Below are 17,169 nucleotides of genomic sequence, written 5' to 3'. Positions count from 1 at the left end.
GCAGGACTTAAGCCAGGACCCCCAAGGGCCCAGAGTGCCAGGCGGCCTGGCTAGATGCTGGGGCAGGCAGGTGTTGCTCTGGGGATCCCAAGGGTGAGACCACAGACGCCGGGCCTTCCTCAGTATCCTCAGCACAGAGAGGGCCGTGGATGCAGGGCGAGCGTCTGCGGAGCGGGGACGTGAGGTCTGGAGGGCCGTGTGGTCAGAGTGGGAGGGGCCTGGGGCAGCCCCCACCCGCTGCCCTCTCTGGACCCTGTACTTCTGTGCTACCTGCCTGCCTGCGGTCGGTCAGTGGGTTGATCAGACAGCGTCTTCAGACAGAAGCCCCGGAGGCTGATGCAAGTGTCCGCGAGGCCCAGGCCACGTCCCCATCAGCGCGCGTGACCCCCATTCACACAGGAGAACCCAACGCGGCCCCATTCTGCTTTCTTGGAATATTAATGACTAGCCCTGGCTGAAATGCTGCATGAATATTCATACAGAATCAATGGTCCAGCAGAGGTGGCCAGGGGAGGGGACGGTGACATTGGCCCGGAGCCTAGGAGGCCAGGGCGGGGCTACCGAGCGGAGTCAGCTGTCCTGCCGTGGCGGCCCCCTCCCCAGGCAGCAAGCAGTGACCTTCCTGTCCTCACTGGGCTCAGGAGCCCGGCACCAGCTGTCTGAGGCCGAGATGGGGAGACGGATGGTCTGGCCCAGGGCCGGGCGTAGCCAGGTGTGTGGGGAGCCCCCCCCATACAACCTGGGGCCCCTGCTGGTAGGAATGGTGCTGTTCACCCTGACCGCCGGCCGCCCCTGTGAATGGGGCTCACGTGACCAGAGAACGGGTTTCCAGATCTTTCCAGCGGCCCCTAGCACCCTCTCCCTTCTCTTTGCTGTGCTGCCCCCTGGGCTGGTGGCACTGGGTGTGTCTCCGGCCTGGAGGATCCTTGCCCCCTCTGCCCACTGCCCAGCCCTGGGCTCCTCCAGGCCTGCGCCGCTGCCCAGTGCCCACCTGTGGACTTTGCAGAACTAAGGGGGCCTCTGCTGCCTGTGGGAGGGTGGTGGGTAGCTGCTCTTTGATGATATGCCCCTGGGTTTTAAGTGTGAATTCATCATTTACAACAGCACTGTGACATAATGGGAACATGAATTATTTGTATGCTTTTCAAATTGTACTTCGATGACCCTGTTTCCCCGGCTCCGTGCATGAAAGTGCCCCAATGAACATGATTATCCTCCTTAATCCACACCCTGGGGCTGACTCAGCCTGCGCTGGACACCCACCGGTGTCCTGAGCGGACGGGTCACTGAGGAGCATTTCAGAGCGGCTGCAGCCCTGTGTGACCCCCCACCCCCCCCCTTGCCGTGCAGCTGACCGGCACACGTGTGTGTGTGCACGTGTGCACACTATGCAGACACGTGTGCGCACAAGTGTCCTCGGTTTGGAGCAGGGGCAGTTCCAAGCTGGGAGGCGAGCGTCCCAGCTCCATTTGCCTTTCTGGCTTCCTGCATGTGGTCCTCTGGCTGCTGTCTTCAGAGCTGGTTCTCGTGGGGATGGGTCTTATTCCCGACCCTGTGCTGGGAAGAGGGGGTCGCTTCTCTCCACCACCAGCTCCTCCTGCTAGAGAGGGGAGAGGAAATGGGTGGGGGGCAGTCTGGACTCACCGCCCAGAGTGGACAGGTCTGCTGAACACAGCTCCTCCCAGGGGCTGGGAGGGGTTCTGGGGAGCGCAGCTCAAGGCCAGCATTTCCTTCCGGGCGGGGGCTGCAGGGAGGAGGGCGCAGCGGGCTCCAGTGGCCCCTGCAACCCAGAGGGACCAGGGCCCAGCCTTCCTGGCCCCCCTGCTCCAGGAAGGTGCCGGCAACCGGGGCGACGGCTGCAGGGCCTGCCTGGGGGCAGATCAGCCGCCCTGGTCTTGACCTCAGGGACACGACCTGAGGGAACAACCTCTAGAAGGACCTTCTCAAGGAGACCTGGCCCTCTGTTGAATGATGAGCGAGTGAATGAACAGGACTGTCCTATCTCAGCCCTTTCGAGACAGAACATCACAGATCTGGTGGCCCATAAACAGCAAACATCTGCATCTCCCGGAAAGTGGAAGTGCTAGTCACTCAGTCGTGTCTGACTCTGTGACCCCGTGGGCTGTAGGCCACCAGGCTCCTCTGTTCATGGGATTTTCTAGGCAAGAATACTGGAGTGGGTAGCTATTCCCTTCTCCAGGGGATCTTCCTGTCTGTTTCTCCTTGTTGGGGCTGGAAGTCCAAGGTCCCGGGGCCAGCAGAGTGGGTATCTGGCAAGGGCAGCGTCCAGGATCCCAGACACCATGGAAAGGGTGGAAAGGGCATGTGCTCTCTGGGTCTTCATCTATAATCCCATTCTTGAGGGTGGGGCTCCCCAAAGCCCCCACCTCCTAATACCTTCTCCTGGAGTCTAGAATTTAACATGTAAAGTAGGGGACAGGCACACACTCACCATAGATGCCCCGTGTCCCTGGGGCTGGCACTCAGTAGTCCCTCCACTTTCTTAATGACTGTGTCCAGGGTCATTCAAGGCCTCCGTCAGCTGGGTCTCAGGGTCGGGAGGTCTCCCACCAGAAGTGCCCATGGGCATGGGTGCTTGACTTTTGCTGAGTTATCCCTGGAAAATCAGCCCCAGTCTTTAGGACCTGGCCCCCGGAAGTCCTTCTGCTCGTCTCACCTGCATGTCTCTAGCTGCAGCTGTCAAAACCTTTGCCAAGTCCTGTCTGCATCCTGTCTGTCTCCTCCCTGGGGAACCTGTGCCCAGCTCTCTCCTGCATCCCCCAGAGGCACTGACTGTCCCCTACGCTGCCATATCCACCCTGCCCAGACCCTACTATCCCTCCTGGGAGAAGGTGAGTCACGTGGCTGCCTGGCCCCTTGGCCTTCTCAGGAGCAGGCAGAAGCAGCTGCTTAACAGCTGCACTAGATGTTGGAGGGAAATTTAGGACAAAAGAGGAAGCAGATTGAGCATCCAATTTAAACCGAGGGGAGGTATCCAGAAACCAAAACTGCGCTGCCCTAATTCACGTGCAGAGCGAGCCACGGGTTTGCAGCCTCTGACAAGAAACCGAAAGGCTCACCCAGTTTCCTTCTGTGCAAGGGATCCAAACTTGCCCGACAGGCGCCTGCAGATGGCCCCAGCCTCAGCACTGCAGGCCCCTCGTGCTAACCAGTGTGTCTGCCCTGCAGGGCAGGCTGAGGCCAGGAGGGGTGGGTCAGGAGTCAGAAGCGCAGACAGCTACCCCAGGCCAGCTTCAGCCCAAGGCCACGCGGGGCCTGGGAGACGGCGCCTCACACCCCAGCGGTGGGTGTGCTCTCGGACCCAGCTCCCAGCTGGAGAAGGTGCTTCAGTGGACGTGGGGGCTGCCCCCAGTGAAGGGCTTCTGGGAGGGGTCTGGGGCCAAGGGAGTAAGCCTTAATCCCAGAGCTGCTCTCATCAACCATCAACCCCCACGAATGAGGCCCCGCCCTCGGCGAAACCGCTCGTTGGCTGTGGGGTGGGCGGCAGGGGTGAGGGGTTGATCTGTATGAGAGCGTGCGGGCAGGGATGGGCCTCAGGCCCCCTTCCCCCTGGGCACCCAGCCCCGAGCTCAGGAGCCTCCAGTTCCCGAAGCCAGTGCGTGCCTGGGTCGGGAGCCAGGAGTGGGAGCCCAAAGGGGCAGGCATTCCAGCCTGGTGCCTGAGGTGAAGGAACACCAGGAAATCAACACGCTCTGCCAGGGTTTGGAAGGGAAGTGGATTCTGTGATAAAAGGTCCTGCACCCAGCACCTGTTCAGTCCTCCAGCTGCAAGCAACGTGCCCGGGGCAGGATCCCTCCCTGGTGGAGACGAAAGACAGGGCAGCCTGGTCGGCCATCAGGAAGAGAGACGCCATCTCCAGGTGTCGGGGCCTGCTGCCGCCCGCCCAGAGGCAGGTGAACCCCCACCCAGGAGAAGCCCGTGGCCCACTCAGGTGTGTGGGGGTGGTGAGAGGAGCACGGCAGGTCCCCTGTGGACACGGGGCGCAGCAGCCACGCCCTGCACCCTCAACCTCCGCCTGCTTGTGGCACCCACAGTCAGTCCGGCTCCTCCCTCCCCGACGCCCCTCTCATCGCTTATTGTTCAGTTGTTAAGTCCGACTCTCTGTGACCCCAGGGACTGCAGCACGCCAGGCTTCCCTGTCCTCCACTATCTCCCGGAGTTTGCTCAAACTCATGTCTATTGAGTTGGTGATGCCATCCAACCATCTCATCCTCTGTCGTCCCCTTCTCCTCCCACCTTTAATCTTCTCCACCATCAGGGTTTTTTTCTTTTCCAATGAGTCGGCCCTTCGCATCAGGTGGCCAAAGTGTTGGAGTTTCAGCTTCAGCATCAGTCCTTCCAATGAACATTCAGAACTGATTTGTTTTAGGACTGACTGGTTTGACCTCCCTGCTGCCCAAGGGATTCTCAAGAGTCTTCTCCAGCACCACAGTTCAAACCCTCCCATAGTTTGCAGGCACCTAATTCCCTGGATGGGCTCTTCCTGCACAGAAGTGCCCAGAGGACCTGGTCCTGGACCCGGAGATCCCCAGCCCTGAGGTGGGAGCCCCTTGGTGAGGGTTGGCCTCCAGAGGCAATGGGACCGTGGATGGATGGGGACATAGATGTTAGCACAAAGCCCAGGCCTGAACTAAGGCCCACCCCATCCCTCCCGGCTGGATGCCTCGCTGGGGCAGCCTGGATCTGAGCCACCAGGTCCCTGCTCAGAACTTCCAGGCAAAAGAAAGATGGCCACGGCCAGCAGGGACCGGGGCTGCAGCACCAAAGGGCAGGGCTGGATTCAGTCCGCACTGCCACCCCAGAGCCCCGGGTGTGGACTGCTGGAGCCACGGTGGGGTATTAGGAGCCTAGTGAAACAACCGCACTGGGGGTGGGGGGGCCCCTCTGTGGCCGGAGACGGCCATGTGGTCTTCATCTGTTATCAAACCTAGCGACTCCCTATGGAGAAGGTGAGGGTGCCCTTGGGGAGGCCCAGGAGGTGCCAGGCCCACCTGCAGCCCTAGGCAGGGGAGTGACGGTCCAGCAGGGCTGGAGGCCAAGGGGGCAGAGGGAACACACCACTCGTCCCCCAAGGAGGCCCTGGCCTGGGGCAGCCCCCGGGGAGCTGGCCAGGTGAGGGCTGATGCCTGAGCTCCCGGGGTGTGAACCCCGCCACTGCCGCGTGGGCAGGGCTCTGCTGACGGCCGCGCCCTGCGGGCCTCCCTTGGGTCACCGTGTGGACCCCGCCACCCCTGCGGAAGGGATGGTCTTTAGTTCTGGGTGCCGTGGACCCCAGGCACCTGTTGCTCCTCGCAGGACCAGACCCGGGTCTGAGTCTGTGGGGTCCTTCCTGCTGGCCTCAGTGGGGGCCCCTGGGCTGTGAGCTGCTGCCCTGCATGCAGACCCCAGATTCGGTGTCCCTGCCTGCGCATCTCTTGAGCTGCCAGAGCATCTCCTCACCACCCCCCCACATCCATCCCCAGGGTCCCCCAGGCCCCCAGCTGGCAGGGCCTGCGAGTCTCAGGCAGGAGCCTGGGTCCTGCAGGCAGAGCGCAGGCCGGTCCGGGCCCGAGGACACTCCCCGAAGATCCCAGTGTGGACCAGCGCACCGGTCACCTGGGGATCTGCACTCTGCAAGTCGTGCCTCAGAGCCTGGGGGTGGGTCAGAGTGGGTGGTGTGGAGCGTAAGGGTCCGGGGATGGCATTGTGGCTCGGGGGAGCCACTGGAAGGCTTTTGGAGGAGGACAGAGGGTCGGCTGTGTGGCCAGATGCCGAGAGGGGAGGACGAGACCAGGACAGACCGTGCGACCGCTGCTGACAGCGAGCCTGCTACCCCCGAGCCTCTAACCCCAGCCGAGTCTGGTCTGACTCCCCAGGGCCTTGACCCTGGAGCAGCAAGTGCCACTTGTCATTTCCCCGGGGGGCCTGATCCCCCAAACTGTGCTCCCACAGCCCCGTCTGAGGAAACGGCCCTCATGGACCACCATCCTAGCGACAGTTCGAATGCTGCATCACTGACCCTTTCATCCTTTGGGCTCCCCATCCTGACCCAGTCCATGCCCCTCAGCCTTCCCTGGGCCCCAGGAGAGGCCCCAGCTGTCTAACAGAACTTTCTCCTCTTCACCTCCACCTGGGTCAGAACAAGGCAGCCCTGGCCCCGCCCCTTGCCACGGGCCCCGCCCCTTGCCACAGGCCCCACCCCCGAGCCTGCTCCTCCTGGCTCCAGGGTCCTCCTGGCTCCAGGGTCCCTGCTCCCTCAGCCCTGCCCACCTGCCTCCTCTTCAGCCCTAGGTCTCCTCTTGGCCAACAGCCTCCTCCTCTCAGTGCCCGGCATTACTTCGTTTTTCCTTGCAGAAAATATGAATAACATAAAATCCACCATCTTAATCTTTTATTTGTGGTTGGCTGTTCTGGGTCTTTGTCGCTGCACAGGCTTTCTCTAGTTGCAGCAAGTGGGCTCAGCTGGTAAAAGAAAAAATCCGCCTGCAAAGCAGGAGACCCCAGTTCGATTCCTGGGTCAGGAAGATCCCCTGGAGAAGGGCATGGCAACCCACAACGGCCGTTCATGGGCTTCCCTGGTGGCTCAGATGGTAAAAAATCCGCCTGCATTGCAGGTGACCTGGGTTCGATCCCTGGGTTGGGAAGATCCCCTGGAGGAGGGCATGGCAACCCACTCCAGTTTTCTTGCCTGGAGAATCCCCGTGGACAGAAGAGCCCAGTGGGCTACAGTCCATAGGGCCGCAGAGTCGGACACGCCTGAGCGACTAAGCACAGCGCAGCGTGCCGGGTCTCTGTCGCCGCACGGGCTTTCTCCAGCTGCAGCAAGCGGGGATTACCCTTTGCTGCGGTGCCCGGGCGTCTGGCCGCGGTGGCTTCTCTTGTTGCAGAGCGCAAGCTCTAGGGCACCTGGGCTCAGTAGCTGTGGTGCACAGGCTTAGTTGCCCCGTGGCACGTGGGATCTTCCCAGACCAGAGATTGAACCCGTGTCCCCCACATTGGCAGGGGGACTCTTATCCACTGGACCACCAGGGGAGCCCCATCTTAACAAAAACACAGGGCAAGGGCATCAAGCACACTCACGTCGCTGTGCAAGCATCAGCACGCCCATCTCCAGGAAGCTGCCGCCTTCCCAGCCGCCCCTCTGTCCCCACTGGTTGCTCACGCCCCTCCTCCAGCACCAGGCCCTCCCCTTCTATTTTCTGTCTGTGCGTTTGGCTCCTGGAGGGACCTCCTGTAAGTGGACCTTACCGGGTTTGTCCTGCTGTCTTGGGCTCATTTCACCAAGCACAACGTCCTCCAGGCTCATCCACGCTGCAGCCTGTGTCAGAATTTCCTTCCTTTTTAAGGCTGAACAGCATACCGTTGAACGTGTTCACTACATACTGTTCAACCCTTTGCGGACACCTGGGCTGTTTTGAGGTGTGACTGTTATAAACAGGTGCACACATTTCTGGTAGACCCCGTTTTCAGTTCTTTGAAGTGTGCACCCAGGAGTGCGATTGCTGGATCGCACGGCAGCTCTATGTTTAATATTTTGATGGACAGCACACTGTTCTCCACGGCGCCTCACCATTTACATTTCTACCAGCATTGCACGAGGGTTCCAATTTCCCCACATCCTCCACAGCACTGGTTATTCCGTTTTTCATTTTGTTTTGGTTATATTCTTCTCATCATCGTAAGGGATGAAGTGGTATCTCCTTGTGTGCATGGCACTTTTCAGTCCGTGATTTTTTTTGTAACCATCTGTCTGGGACATAAGCCCCAGGGGAGCAGCCCTGGCCTGTCGTGTTCTCCATTGACCTCCGGGGCGGAGTCCCAGGCCTGGCACAGAGCAGGACTTCCAGGAGGACCTGATGTCTGTAGGCGAGCGTGCTGCCTGCTCCCCCTGCTGAGCATGGGGACCGCCTTACCTGCAGACTCCCCAGGCTGCTGCAGCCTCTGTCCGCAGTCCCCGCTTCTGAGCAAGACCTGTCTCCTCTTCGTGGGGCTTGATTAAACCATCTGCTCATAAGTGTAGAGCTCAGTCGTATGTGAGCCAAAAGGAGGGGCCCAGCAGTGTGAGAGCCAGCGTGGGGAGGGGTCAGGATGGCTTCCCTGAGGGCCCTAGTGGACGACCTTGGGCTGAAGGGTGAACCAACCAGAGCTCACTTGCCAGTACAGAAGAGGAGGTTTCCCAGGCAGGGGAATAGCAGGTGCAAAGGCCCTGTGGCAGTGGGGGCGGGGGACGTGGCCAGCACAGACAGGCAGCTTGCGTGGGTGGGGAGAGGACTGAGGCCAGCCGCTCAGGCCTGGCGGGATGTCACTGAGTGAGGCCCTGCCAGCCCTTCTGGGCACACCACCCACTCCTCCCCCACGCCACCCGCCCCTGCCCCACTCCACCTGTCTTTCCCCTACTCGCTGCACCTCGCCCTTGGGCATCACCCTAGTCCCCAGCTCGCATGGCTACAGGATGGCCAGGCTTTCCCATCAGATGCTCAGAAGTTTCATAGTCCCCCCAACATGGGGTCCAGCTGCCACTCACAGCAGAACATGGGCTGGCTGGAGGGCTGGAGCCCGCCGTCTGTCCCCAGATTCACTGCAGGACAAGCTTGATCCTGGGTCTGGGGTAGGGGGACGCCCCCTGGGCAGGCCTTGCAGGGGGTGACGGGCACCTGCCATGCAGAGCCAGGTGCCACTGGGCCCTGCAGGTCATGGTGGGCTTCGGAGCAAGCTCAGCCACAACCCCAGAAAGAGTCGGAAGTGCCCACTCGAGTGTTCCGTGGCCCAGCATGACCCTTGAGATGATCGAGAGGTCATCTGGAGGGCGGAGGGGTGGCCCTTCCCTGGGGGGAGGGTGTCTCGCTAATTCTCCGGTGAGAATACCGCCACGAAAATAGCAGTGGCAGTGGGAGGAGGCAGCCAAGGGACCAGGAGGGTCTTGTCTCCAGGTGGCTGCCAGCCCCTTTGTGGGAGGATCTGGGGTGGGTGGACCTTGCAGACTCATCTCCCCACCATCCTGCCCAGTGCCCGGAAGCTGCAGGCAGTGCACCCTGATAGGCAAAGGGGAACTCCAGGCTCGGCCAGGAACAAAGGCAGAGGTAGTCTCATTGGAGGGCAGGCTGGGGCCTCCTGGGAGAGGTGCCAGCCCGGAGGGCCCGTGCTGGGCTTTGGCTAGAGGGTGGCCTGGGCCCTGGGTGGCCGGGGAGGTGCCTGCCCATTGTCCTAGGCTGTCGTCGCCCAGAGAGGCCGTGACAGTGAGCAGCCCCCTGCTGCTCTCCAGGCCTGGGCGGGAGCCACCCTGGGGGGCTGGCAGACTTCCCAGGGGGTGGGGGACGTGTCGGGTAGGCCGTAGGATTGGGAGGGGACTGTTCCAGTATTAAAAGTGGGGGTGAACTCAATGAACCCCGAGCTGGGGACAAGGTGGGCACAAACCCAGCTAAACTGGAAGGCCTGACTTCTGCGGGTCTGGGGGAGGGTGGGGACCCTGCTCAAAGCCGGCCTGCGAGTGGCTGGCCTGGTTGGCACGGAGCGGGGGCCTAACAAAGAGGCACTTGTGGACTGCTGGCACGCGGCCGCTAACGGGGCAGCCAGGGCCCCGCTCAGAGCCGGAAAGGGAGCCGCGCGGCTGTCCTGACAGCCGCCTGGTCTACGGAGGGGTCTTTGCTGCCTGTGCCTCTGCTGGGAACACTGCTCTGAGATTTGCAGGAAAACCCTCCACAGGCCCCTCCCCAGGAAGGCCTGGGAAGCCCCTACGTGGGGGCAGCTTCCGAGGAGGGACTGGACAGGAAGTCAGGTGGCCCCCCTGCCACAGACCTGGAGGCTCCCCTGAGAAGGCACGCACTGGCCGTGCCAGCCTGGGCTCCTCCATGTCCTGCTGGCAAAGGTCAGGCAGGAGGCAGACAGACCTTTCTCTGCTCCCCGCCCAGCCCGGACCGGGCGCTGTCACGGCTGCGGCTCCCACGCAAGGCAGCCGGCAGGACCTGCTGCCTCGCTGCTGATCACGATGCTGGAGTCTGTTCCCAGCCACGGGTCTGACCTGGCGTCCCCGCTGCTGCTTCCCTTCCTGCTGACTGGGTGCCCTGGACCCTCCGAGCACAGGAAAGCGGCACCAAGAACTCAGGCAGGTGGGGGGGCGGTGTCCAGTCCCTCGTCAGCAAGCACATAGCATCCCTCAGGCTCCCACACCCCACAGATGGCCATGGGCATCCGGTCTGTGCCGGGTACCCCGCAGGTCAGGGCCAGGGCCGTGGACAAGACAGGGAGCCTGTGCCCCAAAGGGGAGACAGGGGCTCTGAACCTCAGAGTGGATTCATACAAGGTCGGGTCAGGGAGAGCTGGCTGGCAAAGGCCCAAATGGCTGTTTCATACAGGAGGGTCAGGAGGGCCCATGGTCCAGGGACATCCGGGCAGAGACCCAAAAGGAGCCGTAGGTCAAGCCTCAGAGACGCTGGGGGAAGAAGGTCCAGGCAGTGGGGACAGCAGGTGCAAAGGCCCTGGGGAAGGAGGGCGCCAACGTGAGGAAGCCCCATGCAGGAGCCAGTGTGGCTGGAACCCGAGTGCGGCCGAGTGGAGGGGGCGTGGGTGAGGAGCCAGGTCCCGGCCACTGCAAGGACTGAGGCTTGCATTCTGAGTGAGAAGTGAGATGCGGGCGCAGAGGGAGCTGAGTAGGGGGGCGCCGTGATCTGACATGTATAGAAGCATCTCTGTGCTGTCATGTGGAGGCAGGGGCTCAAGGGATGGATGGGGGGACCGGAAAGGGGCTCGAGGGGGTGGGCAGGGGGGCCAAGCAGGGGCTCGAGGGGCCAGGCAGGGAGGCCGGGCAGGGGGCTGCTGCAGGGACCTGAGAGGGGGGTGGGTGGAGAGGGGAGTAGACGGGGGGTGGGGAGCTGGAGCAGGAGGGGTGGGTTGGAGCCCTGACACAGCCTGGCGGCAGAGCTGTAAGCACTGGGGTGTGAGGAGGGTGGGACGGGGATTCTGTGCTGGGCCTAGGCTCTGGACAGATGGAGCTTCCGGAAGGAAGCGCTGCCACATGCTGAGGTGGGGGGGACCGGGCACAGAGATGGGCACGGTCAGTCTGCATCACACTGAGACATCCATCGGCCACCCGAGGGGACAGGGCAGGGAGGTGCCTGGCTAAGTCAGTCTCGGGCTTGGTGTGCTTGATGGACCTTAATCTTTGAGATGAGCCTCAATGGAGGACGTGGGCCTCTTCCCAGAGCTGATGTGGCAATGTCTGCAGATCCGCCCATTAGTATTGGCTTTCAGGGGTCTCCAGGGTGGGGAGCCCCAGGCTGCATGGGGCCCAGGACAACAGCAGAGTGGGCGGAGGCCTCAGCTAACTGGGCTGGACTTGGGGAGCACCGAGGGGAGAGGTGTCGGTGCTCCCACCACGGGAGCCGGCTCCACCCCGCTGCCCAGCATTCGGCCACCTTCAGGACCACCGGAGCAGCACCTGGCCGGCTCCCAAACACGTCCACTGTCCAGGGAAGGACAGATAGCAGACAAGCCTTGCCCCCTAGTGCGCCCAGAGCCCCCACCCCTGACACCCTCTCATCAGTCTGTCTGTAGGGTCACCTCTGTGACTATTCTCTCTCCCTAGCCTGACACTCTCTGGATAAAAGGCGGGAAGTGAAGCTATAGACCCAGAAAGCTCAGGATGGGAGGCCAGGCCAGGCCTCCCTGAGCTGAGAAACCCCTTGCTGGCATCTCAGACGGACTGCGGTGCTAATCAGATCCCTCACGAGGGGACTGCAGCTGCCCAGCCTGCATATCAGCCAGCACAGTTTGACCCTTCTTAACGTCTATGAGTCCTAGTGATCAGACAGAGGGACCACACCCCGCCCTGCCTGCTGGGGGACCGGGAGTGAGGAGGAATCCCAGGCTGGCTGCATTTTCTTCCTAAGCTGCCTTTTCCTCCTAAGTGAAACAGGAACAGAGAACCAACTTGACGGAACTGCTGTGAAAATCGAGTTAGACAACTTGCAGGGCGTGTAGCGCAGGCCTGGATTCTCACAGGTGTTCAGCTGTAGTGTTTAAAACGTGCAGGTGTGGTTTGCACACCCCCCCCCCCCACAACATGCACACAGAAGCTGCACCGAAGCCGCTCCTCAGCCCTGGAGACAGGCTTGTGGGTTATCTGTTGTCTTCTAAAAACTTTTCAATATTTTCCAAATGTCTTTTGTTAAAGAAGAATCTCTTTCATGTTTAGAAAACACAAGTGATTAAAAACAACTGGAATGTTCGAAGGTGTGACCAGCTCCCCAGGTGAGTGCATGAAACAGCCAGCACCCCGCCCCATCTTCACCTGGCGCCCGTGACGTGGCCACACCTGTAGACCCCATCCACACGGCGACCCGCGCCACCGGCACGAGGTGGGGGGCTTTGGAGCCTTGTGGATGGCTTTTCGCATCCTGACCCCTTGCCTGAAAGTGGCTAGGGAGGTCCCTCTGGGCTCAGAGGTGTCTGCAGAAGCCCCAGTTTCCCAGGGCCCTGGGGCGTTTGCACAGCCGAGGTTCTAATAACACTGAGGAGCCAGTGGCAAGCTGGGGCTGCAAAGCTGCTCTAGGCCAGGGCATGGCTTCCCTCCCCTGCGGTACCCCACCCCCACCCCCACCCCCACCCCAGCCTCCACCGGTCCTGTGCTGAGCAGGAGGCAGTTACCTGTAAGGACCACATGCCAAGCCACGTGACTGTGTCTCCAACTGATAAGAGTCCCCTCAGGACAGTCAGACTGCCCTGCAGGCATGTGCTGGGCTGGGAGGATGTGGGGCCTGGGACAAGCTTAGGTCTAAGTGGGGCTCTGGGGGTGTACCCAGAGCATCCTTAAGGCTTCATACCCATCCCCCCCTGAGGCAAGGCAGGAGTGAGCTGGTGGGGGGAGGCTTTCTCTGCTGACCTCGAGATGGGGTCGCGGGTCAGTCCATGACCAAAGTCAAGGACTTATGAGACTGGGGACAGGAGTACTCAGACCAGCTTCTGACCACTGTCCTAGGAATGACCTTGGCTAACTGTCCTGCAGGGCTTTAGCCCCAGCCTCTGACCCCCAAGGGACCCAGAAAGTACTCTGGGGGTGAAAGTGAAGGTGGGAACCCTGTTCTTCACACCAAGCCCCTCCTCCCAGTGACCCTCTGCTCAGGACCACTGACCCGGTGCCGCCCCATTTTCCTGCAAGGACCCCGCGGCGCTGAGCGAGCCAGGAGGTCTCTGGCCTGTCCTGACCCCAGGCCTCAGGTTAGTGTGGGGGCGACTGAGGGGGACTTTTGAGGGTCCTTTCCGGTTTGTAGCTGATTTTATTTGTCCGCCCTTGTTTTAAAACATCACCTCTGTCCACGGGAGGGGGGCCTCGAGCAAAAAACCGGGAGCCGCTGGGGTCGGGAGGAGTCACTAACAGCCAGTGCGCCCAGATCACGCCGGGCCTGAAAGCAGACCCGGCCGCCTTCACGCAGCTAGCTGTTACGCGGCTCAGCGCCGGCGGCGCCGGCCACCGCCGCTTCTTCCGCAGCCCCGCTCTCCGGCCTCCGGGCGTCCGTAGCAGCCAAGGCCGCGCACCTGCTCCTGCCGGCGGCCCCACACAGCGCGGCATCCCGGTGCTGGCGCGGCCGCCGCGGGGAGGGGGCGCCCCAGGACCGGGGGTTCCACACCTCCAGAGTGTGTGGGTCAGCGCCCCGGTCCTGCCCTCGTCCGGCCCCGGCTTCTGGCCCCACGCAGGGTCCCACGCCAGGAGTCGGGGAGGAGGCGCGCGGAGGGGGCGCGGACCGGCCGCCCCCCGCCCCGGGACCCGCACCCGCTCCTTCCTCGCCCCTTCCCGGGCGCCCACCTGGCGCGGGGCGGCGCGCCCCGGGGCGGCGAGTGCGCGCACGCGGTCGGCGCGCTGTCCCTTTAAACGGCCCGCGGCGCCTCCCCCGCGCGCCCCGCCCGCCGCGGTGCGGCCCGGTGCTGGGCGCGGCCGGAGAAAGTCCATGTGAGCCGGAGCGCCGGGCCGCCGGAGCACTTCCTGCCGCAGGCCGGACCGGGCCGGCGCCCGCAGGTACCCCAACTTCGCGCCGCCCGCGGGCCCCGCCGCCGCACTTCCCGCTAACTCCGCGGCGCGCCCGCCCTCGCCTGCCGCAGTGCCCAAGTTCGCGCCGCGCGCCGCCCGCCGAGCTGGCCGGCGGCGCCCGGGCCTGGGGAGGCGCTCGCCCCGGCCGGGCCGCAGCCCGCCCGCCCCGCCGAGCGGGGACCCGGGCTCTGGGCGTCTCCTCTCCCGCCGGGCTTCTCGGGACACTCGGCCTCCCCCGACCGGACGGACGGATCTCAGCCCTTCGGGGCGGAGAATGCGCGCGAGCTCGGCGGGGGGATACGGCCTGGGGACACGCCCCTCCCTCCGGGGCCGGGGTCCGAGGCCGGCCGCGCGGCTGCGCATCAGCCCGCCCTGCGTCTCCCTTCCCCGCCTCCCCAGTCCCACTGGATCCCCCCGCCCTTCGGGGCATCACTGCCCTCTGGGCGCCCTCGTGCACCCCCTACCTGGGAGAGCCTGGGGGACGGCTGCACTGGGGCGGGGGATCCCACCTGTCTCGCTGCGTTTCCTGCGGTGCTGAGGTCTTGGGGCCCCGGAGCCCCTTCTCCAAGAAGCTCAGAGGTGAGCTCTGAGCTTGCTGCCCTTCCCCACCCCCGCCAGGGCCGGGCGCGGGGCCGGGGCGGGGGGTGGAGGGGGGGCATACTCAAGCCCTTCGGACGTCGACCTGGTTGGGGGGGGGGGGTGGTCATGAGGTCAGAGGTCACCTCCGGGTCTCCTCTTCCGGGCTTCTCAGAAGTTTGGTCTTGGCGCTTTTGATGGCCAGCTCTCTGCTGGTGGCCCTTAAACCTGTGGATTTGCGGTGGGTCGGTCCTGGATCTGGGCAGATGCCCACTATGATGGAATCTTCCTCCTTCTCCAGACCTGGGTCTGAAAGGTTTTGCCCACGGGAGCAGTTGGGCTCTTTCTTTCTGGTGGTTTTTCTGAGGACCGGTTGGGCACCCAGCTGTGAGTCCCCTGGCCATAGGTTCTAGCTGAGCCTGTCCTGTGTGTCGGTGGGGGGTGGGGGCGGGCTGGGGGTGGAGGGGAAACAGGCTGTATGGGCTGGCCATCTGGCAGAGCTGGTCTTCTGAGCACTCTGAACACACACCGAGCTGTGCTCGCTGGGTCTGGTCTGGTCTGGTCTGATCTGGGTCTCTCCAGGTCTCCACTTCCCCACCTTCCCCTCCTCTTCCCCGTTGAACTCCGGGCCCCTCTAACCCCCGCTACCCCCCCCCCCCCCGCCCCGCCCCGTCGACAAAGGATGTGGGTCTGGTATTCAGCACAGGTGCTTCTCAGCACTCCATGCGGAGTGTCGTCTAAGCCCCCCTAGGACCCTAGCGGAGGCGTCTCTGAGGATCGGCTCCATTTTAGAGACGAGGAGTGAAGGGTCAGCAGCCAGCACTGCCATCCACCTTCCAACACTCCCGTTCCCCTCCTCCCCGTGGCCCTCTGTGGTGCCCACCCCTCCCAGGAGGCCCACTGGCATCCTCCTGTTGGTCATGCCACCGTTGGGTGGCACCTCGGCTGGAGCCTGAGTGAAGGAGCTGGGAGGGGCGAGGCCTAGGGTGGCTGGCCCCCGCTGCTTCGGTGAGCTGGTGGGAAGGGGCACTGAAGGGGGACCGTGTCACTTCTCTGCTCGCAGTGGCAGAGGTGGGTGCTCGGTGGTCACACCTGGCGGGGTGGGCGCCGGCTGTGGCACCTGATAGGCCGCTGACTCCGAGCCGGCTCCGTCTGGCCCCTGCTCTGCAGCCGTTCGAGGCGCCTGCAGAATCTTGGCCCAGGAGAAAACGCTTGTGTGTTTTCTGACGGTGACACCAGCCACCCTGGCTGCCCGGGAGTGCCTCTGGGTTCCTTGTCAGGGACGTGGTGGGGCGCTCAGAGGGGCCTTTCCCGGGAGGTGGGCTCGTGGGTGACTTTTAACACAACCCTTAAAGCGTCCCTCTGTTTTCCAACTGAAACGTGAGCTGCATTATTCATGGAAGACAGACAGTGGTGATGGCAAGTGCTGAGCTGGCATTCGCAGCCGGGGCTCCTCTGGCACCTCTGCCTCTAGCTAGGGCTCTGCAGGCCTGACTTGTGGCCTGGGCCAGGGTGGGCCTGGTACCCCTTCCGGGACAGAAGGTAGGCACTGTGACTTCGACCCTTTCAAGGGTGTTCCCAGGGCTCCACCCCACGCCCCTCCTCTGAGCACTGTGCTCTCGGAAATGTAGAGCCTGAGCCTGAGCGGGCTGCAGCAGACGGGGTCTCCCTCCTGGCCCTGGGGCCTCCTGGTGCGGCCCCCGGCACTCACCATCCGTACAGCGGGAAGCCTCAGCCACCTGAGGCCTCATTCCTTCCACCTGGGGATGCGAGCCCGGCCCCCACAGCCCATCTGCCCCCTTCCGTGTCACCCTGTCCTGTCTCGCCTGGGCTCTGCTCCAGCCTGGTTCCCCCCGCCCCCACCACCCCGCCCCAAGTTCTCTTGTCCTGCTGGGGTGTGGGAGTCGGGTGAGCCCCCTAGCTGGGGGCAGCGTGGTGAACGTCTGCTGAGCCCTTTGAGCATAAACTGCAGCCCAGATGACAGCCCCTAGCTCCCAATTCTCCAGCCTGGTTCTCCCAAGACCCAGTGCCTCCTGCAGACCCCCCAGTACAGGCACACTTGGGAGCTTGACCCAGGCTGGGTTCTTGGGATAAGACAAGCAGCCTTCCAGCTGAGGATCTGTCGTGTTAGCTGACTGGGGCCTGGCTCCTTCGCGCGGCCAGGGTCCCCAAGGGATGCCCCAGGCCCAGGAACTTGGTCTTTGGGTCCAGGCTTTTGCTTGCGGTGTGGTAGAGTTGGGGGGCACTTCCCTGCACAGGGAGGGGGCCCTCGGTCCCTGGCTGGACCCAGAGATGTTTCTGGCTGTGGGCAGCCCCAGTTTGGGAGCTGGGAAAGTCTGGTTGGGCCTGGGGTCTGACTGGGGGCTGGGGAGGGGCTTCAGGGCCTCTCACTGGCCCCAGTCAGGCTGGCCTGCACGTGTGCAGGGAGCACTACTGACCACTCCGTGGTCTGGGCGCTGCCCCGGCTTCCGCCGGTGCCTCATCCTCGTCTGGCTCACTTTCCTGGACAGCCCCTTGGTCCTCCCCGAGGCGAGCCGTCTGGCCCTCGGGTACTTCCAGGTGGGGCCTGAATT

The 17,169-nt window shown here is 63.2% G+C and overlaps 1 protein-coding gene and 1 long non-coding RNA gene across 4 annotated transcripts in view; one reads left to right on the top strand and one right to left on the bottom strand.

The window, feature by feature from the left end:
• Nucleotides 1-11: 11 nt before the first annotated feature.
• Nucleotides 12-14,573, bottom strand: LOC113901801. 2 transcript variants are annotated; one of them, XR_003513539.1, is made up of 4 exons: nucleotides 14,485-14,573; nucleotides 2,453-2,617; nucleotides 271-1,600; nucleotides 12-164 (listed from the first exon to the last, which is right to left on the bottom strand). It is a non-coding gene; the product is annotated as an uncharacterized LOC113901801 (long non-coding RNA). The 2 variants fall into 2 exon arrangements; XR_003513538.1 differs by having other exon boundaries at nucleotides 12-1,600.
• Nucleotides 13,907-17,169, top strand: part of NACC2 (NACC family member 2) — an 83,759-nt gene continuing 80,496 nt past the window's right edge. The window contains exon 1 of one of the 2 annotated variants that reach the window (XM_027556730.1): nucleotides 13,907-14,008. The gene's annotated coding sequence lies outside the window, so the exon portion shown is untranslated. Of the gene's footprint in view, nucleotides 14,009-14,518; nucleotides 14,600-17,169 lie in introns of those variants that run through there. The other variant, XM_027556732.1, reaches the window with a different exon arrangement.

Source organism: Bos indicus x Bos taurus, chromosome 11 (assembly GCF_003369695.1).
Source record: "Bos indicus x Bos taurus breed Angus x Brahman F1 hybrid chromosome 11, Bos_hybrid_MaternalHap_v2.0, whole genome shotgun sequence".
Lineage (NCBI taxonomy): Eukaryota > Metazoa > Chordata > Mammalia > Artiodactyla > Bovidae > Bos > Bos indicus x Bos taurus.
This window is presented reverse-complemented; position numbering and strand designations above follow the sequence as displayed.